This window comes from Adiantum capillus-veneris, chromosome 8 (assembly GCF_014529385.1).
Source record: "Adiantum capillus-veneris isolate H3 chromosome 8, ASM1452938v2, whole genome shotgun sequence".
Classification (NCBI taxonomy): Eukaryota; Viridiplantae; Streptophyta; class Polypodiopsida; order Polypodiales; family Pteridaceae; genus Adiantum; species Adiantum capillus-veneris.
Genome location: NC_140938.1, coordinates 118,382,345 through 118,393,201, shown reverse-complemented (window position 1 = coordinate 118,393,201; position 10,857 = coordinate 118,382,345). Strand labels below are relative to the sequence as shown.

The window sequence follows — 10,857 nt, the reverse complement described above, 5'->3', positions numbered from 1 at the left end:
GCGGGAGCAGCTGACGACTAAGCTCGAGAGGGCGTAAACTGCTCTGATACCAATTGTTGGAATTAGGGTTGCAGAGAGACACACACAGCTTAGAGAAGACGAAGGAAACTCAAGGCACACAATAGAGAGTGCGTTACTTATTTTGCAATGGAAAGATAGATAGCCCTAGAGTGATGGACGTATATACAATGCACGGGGGGGAAAACCTCCTAAAGAGGGAAAAATGCCCTGACGGTCCTAGTGTGTTCACACACATCACTACCACATGTATATGGTAACACATGTTTGGTGGAGAAAGCCAAAAAAACTTGAATTTGTTGAAATGGACTTTGGCTTTACGATCATATAAACTTTAATTTGAATCCAATGTTTTTTTTTGGAACGTTGAGCTCACACCTAGCAAATTTTGAGGAAAATTGTGAGAAGTAGGACAAGTTTCTGAGATTTTCTCTTTGCAATTCTCTATCATTAGAGAAGTCTTTTTCTCAAGCATTCATGTTTGTTGGAGCCAACCCAGAGAAACTTGAATCTGTTCAAATGGACTTTGGCTTTACGATCGTATAAACTTGAATTTGAATCCAATAAAAAGACTTATTTTTGAACGTTGAGTTCTCTTGAAGTTAAGAGAACTCGTGCCACTAGTGTTTGGGAAAGGGAATATCACCAAATACCCCCTGAAACTTATGATAATTCTCAACATAACCCCAAATTTCAAAAATCCGAAAATACTCTGTACTACTTTTGGATAGAATTCTCCAATTTTTTCATACTTTATTGTTTTTAACAATCAAGATCCACCTTCAAGTATTTCAAAAAAAAACTTTCACCAAAATAAGCAAAAAATATAGACAATACCGTTTAAAATCCCAGTTCTCTCATCTTCTATAGACGAGAACGATGCTTCTCATAAAGAGTTACCAAAAGAAAAGCCCTTGGAGATGTTTGCAAGAATAATAAGGGGTGTTTTTGGAATTTTGGAAACATTTTCATGGTATTTTGGGTATTTTTGAAATCCTAGGGGTAATTTGGGAATTTCCACAAGTTTCAAACGCATTTTGGTAATTTCTTGTTTATTCATTCTTTTACACTTTCTCAAAATTGAGCAATATATTTTCTTTCGCTATTCTTTCAACCATCTTTCTATTTCTATAAAGAGTTGCCAAAAATATACTTTTGAAGATATTTGCAAGACAAGCCAGAGGTATTTTGGGAATTGTGGAAAAATTTAAGGTCATTTGGGAGTTATCAAAAAAACACTAGGACTATTTCACTTCTCATTATGTGGAATCTTTATAAGATGCTTAGAATCTCCACTCATTCTCCAACTCACACGCCACAACAAAACCACTTTTCATCACTCACATTTAAACCCAATAAGTTCAATTTGTAAGGGTCAAGCTAAACCACTATGCTACAAGCCTACAATGGTGTGAAAAAACAAACTTTTATTACTTCTCATGCATTTAAAATAACACATGTAGGGTGGCCTTATACATCGAAACCAAAAAATTAATCCCACGTCACAAACCCACCCACCGGACACACACACAAACCACAACCAACCAACCCCCCCCCCCCCCAAAAAAAACGCCTTTTTTCTTTTTACCAGCACACTTCCCTTTTGTTTCATTAAACTTTTTGGCTTTATAAAAAAAGCTTTAGAGGAGAGTTCCTTTTGTTTCATTAAACTTTTTGGCTTTATAAAAGAAGCTTTAAAGGAGAGTTGAGTGACTAATACTTTCAATGTTTTCAACATAGTCAAGACTTACCTTGAATACTTTCAATGTTTTCGACATAGTCAAGACTTACCTTAAATGCTATTTGGGTTTTAAAATATTAAATGAATCTTTTTATTTCACCTTTCATTTCACATACTTAGATGTGTTGACTTTTCTTGTGTTCTATTGTTGTAGAATGCTAAAGTAAACCTTCACCTTGCATAATTCTAATTAATTCTACACACACATGTATATATATCAAGGAGTTTTTTTTGTTTCACCTTTTATTTTAGAACTTTACATGGCTTAACTTTTGTTGCATTCTATAGCTTAATTCTTTTTTTTTTCAAAACTCACAATTGTGAGTGGATAGTATTAAGAACAAAAATATACACCAATCCTCAAGCTCAGACCAAGCTTTGAGGATCAAAGGAATACAAGTTATCTGCTTGAGAGAGAAACCATTCTTACTTCTCGGCTTTACTCATTACAATATGTTATGTATTGTTTTACACCAATCCTTTGAGGCTTTTTTGCATTCGATCATGTGGATCATTAATCTGCTCTCTTGCGTGATTTCACAAAAGTTTGCCACAGCAAGATCTCCCTTAAACGCGGCGGTTCTTTGCTTGCCAAATATGGTGGAAGAAGTAGTATCTGATTATTTGAGTGCATACGAGAAGAGCAGGACTTCCCATCCTCTTACTACCAAAGAACAAATCATTCTTGAAGAACTTAATTTTCCATGTCCTTTGAATCCACTTGCATATTTTCCCAGCCATGCCCCTAATTGCCTGGCATCCCATGAACAGGTAGGCTAGGTCTTCATTGGCTATTCTGCACCCCGAGCATCGATCGGATCCAATGCCTCTTTCTTGTATCTTTACGCCCGCCGACAGAGCATCCCACATCACTTTCCACAGAAATATCTTCATATAATGAGGCCATCTTGGCTTCCAGTTGTTCTCCATGACTCCCTCCCACCGTTTTTCCGTCCAGTGCCTCTTCCATAATTTGTTTAGGGGGCTACACCAATCAGCCTCGTACATTAATGCATGGTAGATGCCTTTAGAGTGTGGTTCCAAAAGAGGCTACTCCTGGGCCATCTCCAAGCGTCCCATTCAAAGTTGGATTCACAAATTGGCATCACCACCTTATCGAGCTCTTTAATCACCCTATAGACTAGTAAGATCTCAGGGCCATCCAGTTGAAATTGGATGGCTAAAGAGTCAACAGTTTTCCAGCACTTCCTGTTGCCATCCCAGAATTACTCTAGCCGAACGAGCCCCTTATTATTCATTTTCCTGGCCATATCTATCCAGTAGGGGCTTTGTGGCGGCCCCACTATTTTCGAGAGCCAAGGGGACCAGTGCAAAATGGAGTTCTTAAAGTATCTGGTTACTTCCCCCCATTCCAAAACGTCACCCACACTTTTACACTTCCTCATCAGCTCCCCTGAGAGTCCACCAGATCTAAGATAAGACCACTTCGGGGCGAGCAATTTGTCGTGCATCACAACCCCCTTCCACTTTCCCCCTTTCGATCCCAGTTTTGCTGCATCAATCATTTCCTTGGTCATGATAGCCCAAGCTTGCCGGTTTAGCCAGTGAGACCATAAATTTGGCACAAAGGGCCTTAGCATGAGATACAGGGTTAAGAATGCCGAGCCCTCCTTGGTCAACCGGGCGAGCAACTACCTCCCATCTAGCCCACTGCCACGGTCAAGAGGCTTTTGTGTTGTTCTTCCAAAGAAACCTTTTCACTGGTTTTAAGAATTCTTTCCAGTTACACTTAGCCATCTTGAGCACGGGGTGGGGGAAAGCAATATAGGGGATCATAAAAGCATTGATCACTCTGATCCGGCTTTGGAAGGGTAGGAGAACAAACTCCCACCTTCTCATTTTGGCGCTTATTTTTTCCATGACCCATTGAAATCTTTGCCTGTGGGTTACGTCCACCCCTACGGGGGCTCCCAGGTGTCTAAATATACTCCCTTTTGAGATAATCTCTCATGTCCATACTGTAGGGTCAAAAGAATTGTTCTCCGACAGGGAGATTAGTGTTGACTTCTCTATATTGCACTTGGATCCCGAGGCCACGGCAAATGTTTGCCAAATGTTCGCAGATGATTCGCTACTATTCTATAGCTTAATTCTATTCGGTGTGGAGGAAAGTCTCTTTTATTGTGGCCGCCAATCAAGTTTTCTCCTTGAAAAAAAGCAAACTGGAAATACTAGCAAAAATTTTGAACTTTGTGGACTTTTTGAACTATTTTCTCACATATTTCACTAGTTTTTCTTCCCTTTACCATGGTTTGCAACTGGCTAGTCTTGATTTTCAAATGGCTCAAGACTAAGCTGAGGCAATCCTTTCCCGAACACTCAAATTTCCAATTAAACTCAACCTAATGATTTTATCACTTTTTTATTGTTTTAGAGAGCCACCGTCCTTTCACTTTTTTTTTTTTACAAAACTCACAATAGTGAGTGATATTGTATTAATAAAATCCAAAAAATTTACATGATTGACCCTACTCACAAGACGAGCTAGGGTACCAAAACAAGCTGACAAAATAGACGCGACTAGAAATATCAGTTGATCTAGGAGCCACCCAACCTCAGGATCCGATTGGCTGACAAGGGAGCCACCTTGACACACAAGTTGAGGGAGACACCCATCCGAAGAATAAACAAACATTGACTGGGATTTCCACCATATTAGACGGGCTACCCCGGCATGAACTGTCCATCAAGCCGGTCAACAACAACGATACTGTCACGGAAACCATTGTAGCTAAACCCCAACAAAGCACCACCGAATCCGGAGCCAAGTAGGACGAAACATCCCATGGGAATACAAAGCCTACATCCACTGAAAACCCCCACCATGAATGTCCACAGGAAAGTCTTCCAATCCGGCTGCCACAGGAATGTACACATGCCATTGAATCCACAGACTACACAACACTCCCTTGGGGGCACCCCTATAGCCCCCCCCCGCCCCCCCCCCCCCACAGATGTAGGCTACACCTCCGTGCAAAGCCTAAATGTATACTATGTGAATCAACGTATTGACTTTCATTTGAATGCCCGTCCAAGGAAAACTTAACTTTGCTTTCAAATGCACCTCACAAAAAACTTGACTTTTCTTTCTCTTCCATAAAACTCAAGGTAACTTCTAAGATTCCACATAATAGTAACACATACTAATAATAATGGGGGAAAGGATCTTGGCCTCCTCCCTTGGCCACGTGTCAGCAAGAGTTTGGTCCGGTCAGTGTCCCTTGGAGCCTAACGACATAGGCAGACAACATAGAGAGGCCGCATGTCAACAGATGATGGCTTCTGGTAACAAGCATGAGACAATCCACAGTGCACACGTGAGAGAGAGAGAGAGAGAGAGAGAGAGAGAGAGAGAGAGAGCCCATAGTTGTGTAGTCTGGTTGTGTGAGACGGTAAGCGAGTCACGATTGTGTTGTGAGACTTGAGTGCGTCTACGTGGTCCATTGTGGGACTGTGAGTGTGAAAGGGTGCGACTGGGCCATCGAGAGGTGTGGACACTGGACAGAGGCACTATTTTGAACCCTCATAGAAAACGTCCTTTCCACACTGCACAAGCATTGAGCATTGCCCCCGATGTAGACTAGCTCCAACCTAGCCTCCTCTGCAACAATAAGGCAGGCGGACGAGCCATGAGCGTACGCTAGAGAGAGAGAGAGAGAGAGAGAGGAGTGAATATGGCATCGAAAGGGAAAATTAACAAAATACCCCTCTAATTTGTGCAAATTTCCAAAATACCCCTCAATTTTCAAAATCCAAAATACCCCAAATATTTTGTCATCAATTCCCAAAATGCTCTTCAAATTTTCCAAAATTCCCAAAATAACCTTGGTTGTGAGATTAAAATTCTCCAAAGATAAATTGTTTTTAAGCTTTTCGTAAGAAGACTGATTATCTATCAATAGAAGATGCTAAAGCTAGAATTGAAGTTGGTTATATAGACTTTGGAGATGAATCGCGTCCTTGTTTTTAGACATAATCCCCTTTGTTGTGAGGTAATTTGTGACAAATTACATGCTTAACACTAAAAAAACGGAGCTCAATTGTAAAAGAACAAAGATTAAAAAATCTTGAACAATCCGACCAAAATAGATACAATGGTATTTTGAGAATTTTCACAAATTAGAGGGGTATTTTGGTAATTTTCTCATAATAATAATAATAATTTAGTGTTCAAGAAAATTGTGCCTCAGCTTAGCCTTGAGCTGATTAAAAAACAAAACAGACCGTTTTGAAGGGACGGGACAAGGAAGGAGAAAATTCGCTAGAGTTGAATTGTAAAAAATACCCGTTGTTTTTAAAAGAAATCCTCTTTGAATCTTTTCTTAAAGAAAATTTGCATGTTTGTGAAATTGCTTTTTCTCGAACACTACCACAAGGCGCACTCTGATAGAAACGCATGAAATTTGAACAATTATATGCTAGAATAATTTTACAATGAATGACAGTTGACAACGGATGTAAGAGAGAGAGAGAGAGAGAGAGAGAGATGCACTCTATGTGATCAGAGATGAGTGTGTGTGTGTGTGTGTGAGAGAGAGAGAAGGGACTGAAGCAGTGCGCACGCGCACACACACACACACACACAACATGAGCACGAGGGACTCCTCTTCTTTCTCCTTTTGCAACAATGCTTCTTACTTGCGGCCACCGTCCTCACTCTTTTCCGCCAGCATAGTCGTGCCCTTGCAGCAAAGCCCCATTACTAGAACCTCTATTCCCAAAGCTTAGCACTTTGCCACCTATGTTGCCACTATACAGAAATGGGTCAATGATGGCTGGGGAAAAGCCACTGAACATCTACATAATCTCCATGCCATTTTTGTTTCGGACAGTGGGAATGATAGTGCACGTGTGGTGAGCAATTGGTGGGCAACAATAACATGCTACAAGTCTAGGGTGATGGGTACAATGTGGTTGATCGGACAAAGTTAAGGATGATGGGAAATCACTGAAGGACATAGAGTATCTCATAGCATAGTTTCGGAGGTCAGCCAAATCTCTCTATGAGGTACTAATAGGGTAGCGGTTGTATGTGCATTGTGGATGGCTTCTTTATAAACTCATGTGGGTCTCATGCATACACACTTCCCTATAAAGGAGGCATGGGAGAAGATCTTGCTGTATACGTGGGTGGGAATTGCTGCTAAGTAATGTCCAACCAATTTGTGTAGCCATTTTCCATGACCACTAGCCAGTCCCATGTAGACCGACTACACAGGCGGATAGCATGATAATCTATATCTATACTAATAATAATTGGGTAAGGGATTCCGGTGCCTCCCCTCAATCACATGTCCGCGGGAGCTTGATCCAGTCAGTGTCCCCTATAGTCCAGTGACACAGGCAAACAACACCGTAACTTTTGAAATTCTAGGGGTATTTTGGGAATTTCCAAAAGTTCCACATGATGGCCGATAGTGCTCACATATCCCGGTTTGTCGTTAAATGTCTTGGTTGAAAATAAAAAAATCCGATCTAAACCTTTGATTTTCGAGGTCCAAAATTGGGCATGTTAGTTATAACTCCTAACTGAGAGTGTGAGACTAGTTTGCACTTAAAAAGAGCAATGGCAAAGGAAATGGTGTCTTTGGAGAGTAGTGATTTTGCCCAAAGTGACGACGTTTCGGATGCTGCCTACCACATGTTTTTGCTTGATTGCCATGAATGTGACCTAATGTTAGGATTCGATGGAGGCCCGTCCATTTGGATAAGCAAAATTTTGTGAAGTTGGTCCATTGAAGTGAAATAGCTTTACTTACTTGACCAAAACAACTTACTTGGCCAAAACAAGATGTTTCTATACATTTTTGGGAAGTGTTTGAAAATAGTTTAATCGCTTTAGACCAAGTGGTTGTTGATTGTTTCGACGAAAAGGCGATCGCTTTTTGTGACTTTTTATACATTTTATAATGGCGATCTTCAAAAAATAAGTTGAGACCATTTAAAAAGTAAGTCCGCCCACCAAGCCAAGGCCCTCAAATAATATAAAACGTGAAAAATGTTATGCTATCCTCAAATTTGAGGTTCCATTTGAAATTTTAAGGTGCATACCCAACCCTTCATGAATCCTGTCACATTTTGTGTTCAAGATTCACATTTGGGCAGCGGGCTGGTGTGAAACGGCCTTCGCGACTTTTGTAGTGCCATGGAGCCTTTCTATGGGGTACTGTGTGTGGGTGTATGTGCTCTCCCGTTGCTGTACCTTGTGTGGAAGCATCATCCTAGGTATGGCGCAACCCCTGGCGCCCCTTCTTTCCCTCTGCTGGGCATCCTTCCCTCAATGCTGCGCAACAAGCATCGCTTCTACGAATTCACCTGCGACCTCTTCGACCTCTCGCCGTCCCTCACTCGATCTGTCACGGTCGGCCGCACCGTGGTCCTCTGGACCGCAGACCCGCAAGTTGTCCACCATATCCTCAAATCCCACTTCCTCGACTACCCCAAAGGCCCCAACTTCTACCCCTTCTTCGCCGACCTCCTGGGAAATGGCATCTTCAATTGTGATGGAGCACTCTGGCGCCTGCAACGCAAGGTTGCTAGCCATGTCTTCACCTCCAATTCTCTCCGAGATTTTGTTGTAGCAATTGCTGATGCAGAGATTGGTGGCCGTCTGCTGCCTGCATTGGATTCAGCCCAGCACAACCTCGATGGCTGCATCGATCTCCAAGCCTTCGTCATGCATTACACATTCGATACCATATGTCAGCTTACGTTTGGTACTGATCCAGCTTGCTTGGAGAGCTCTAAAGTGAAAAAAGCACACGTGGATGCTAACTCTGCACCATGGACAACTAGTGATGACGGCCATGCCTCACATGACATCCCTATGCACAGAACATATGCAAAGGTGCCTGACCATCTCATCCAAGGCTTTGTGCATGCTTTTCAAGTTGCCCTCCAAATTATTGCAGAGAGATTTCTAGTACCAAATTTTGTTTGGAAATTGAAAAGCTCATTGAAGATTGGAAGTGAGAGGGGACTCATGGATGCCTTGAAAGTGGTGAGGGAATTCACAAGCTTCGTAATTGAGCAAAGCAAGAGGGATTTGGCAAGTGGAAAGGGCCGCAAGGACCTTCTTGCAAGGTTTATGCTGCTGTCGACGGATTTAGCGGAGGTATCAGATGAGCAGGAAGGGTTGAGTATCCCTGACGCTTTAATGAAAGATATTTTGCTGAGCTTCATCTTAGCTGGGCATGGCACAGTTGCGTCGGGCATCACATTCACTATGTGGCTCCTGAGCATTCACTCAAGAGTAGTGAGCAAGGTGCTCGAGGAAATTAATGGAATACTAAAACGTCGTGACTTGAATCATGTGTTTGAAGGTAGTAAGGTGGCATCCTTCACCTATGATGAAGTGAGAGAGATGCATTATCTGCAGGCTGTCTTATCGGAGTCAATGAGGCTCTATCCTCCAGTCCCCTTGGATGTCAAATATGCAGCCCAAGATGATGTTTTTCCTGATGGGACACAAGTTTCGGAGGGCTGCCAGGTGACTTACAATGTGTTTGCAATGGGCAGGGCAGCGAGATTATGGGGAGAAGATTGCCTTGAGTTTCGGCCTGAGAGGTGGCTGGATGAGAGTGGACTATTTGTACCGGCCAGTCCTTTTAAGTACCCTGTGTTCCAAGCTGGCCCAAGGATTTGCTTGGGAAGGGATTTTGCTTTCATCCAGATGAAGCTGGTGGTTGCGTCCCTTGTCCGGGATTTGGAGTTTGTCGTGCAGCCAGGATTTAAGCCAAATCTTTCATATGGGGTGAACATGATTATGGTCAATGGGCTGCCTGTGACCATCAAAAAGAGAAGAGCGCCTCTTTGTTGAGGATGCTGATGGGGTGTTTATGGATGACATGATAGATGTCGCTGTGTGCGTCCTGATGTTAAAGCCATGCACGCCCATTCTTGATGCTAATGTGTAAATTGGATTCAAATCCAATGAAAGAATGTGAACTGATTCTATAGTAATGTCTTCATTATGGTCATCACTCTGTAGCTGAACGGTTGCATTAAGGGGAAGGTCTACCTCTTGGTGCAGACAGTCTTGCCCATTTCGGCGGCTCTTTTCCCCTTGCCGGCTTGCCAGTTCTCAAATGGCAGCTGTTATGGCCCATTATCATGGTATAGTGAATGTATGATGGATAGAAAAGAGCCCTCACATCTCAGTGAGCTAATCAAGCGCCTGCTGTTTTTTATCATAATCACAATATGTATTCTCTGCATATCAATGACAAGCATTAGCCATGCATGGTAGACATGTCGAAAGGAAGGGCAAATGTAGAACTTGCATACGCCCTTCCTCTTGATTAGACGCGCCGACATGCTTCAGGTACGCTTTCATCCCTACGATTCCACATCCTTGCTTCACTCTCCCAAAGAGAAGATATGTGCTGGCTTATCATTTCTCTTTGAGAAGACACGTGCTTACCCCGGTATCTCTTGGGATTGCTCTTATGATGGTAAAAATTTCCCTCCGTGTCTCTCTCTCTCTCAATAAGACAAGGAAATTGGAACACCCGATTTGCGCGCCTGTCTCTTTGGATAAAAAGGGAAAAGTGGTATAGCGCTTTTATCACCCAAGTATGATAGATTGGTTATCCCATTGAATAAAACTAGTGTATAAACCCGTCTGAAAGACGTGATGGAAAAAGAAACATTAATATAAGATAATGTATGCAATGTTTGTTAGTTAAATAGTTTTGTTGGGCTTTCAAAATTAGCAAAATATGACATACATAGAGCTCGCTCCAAAACAAAATAAATCTAGAACATCTCTCCGATATAAGTGTCAAGATGAATTGCTTGTTTATATATAAGTTCTACATAATGCTATGCTTTCTACTTGCAAGTATAGGTGATTGTTTCTTGAGGTAAGTGATTGCTTTATGCTTCCTATCTTTGTTGAGCATTCCTTGAAATCTGAGCATGACAATATTTGTATTCATCTCCTATTAACATTGATTGACATCAGCATAAAATTCATGAACTTGCTAATAATATTCAATGTTTATTTTGTTATTTTGAGGTTTTTTTTTTTTTTTTTAATGGATATCAAAAAATCAATGTTGAGTATCTCTGTTGAG

At 41.7% G+C, this 10,857-nt stretch overlaps 1 pseudogene; it reads left to right on the top strand.

The window, feature by feature from the left end:
• Window positions 1-7,833: 7,833 nt before the first annotated feature.
• On the top strand, window positions 7,834-9,759 carry LOC147452839 (cytochrome P450 94C1 pseudogene; annotated as a pseudogene).
• The last annotated feature ends 1,098 nt before the right edge of the window (window positions 9,760-10,857 follow it).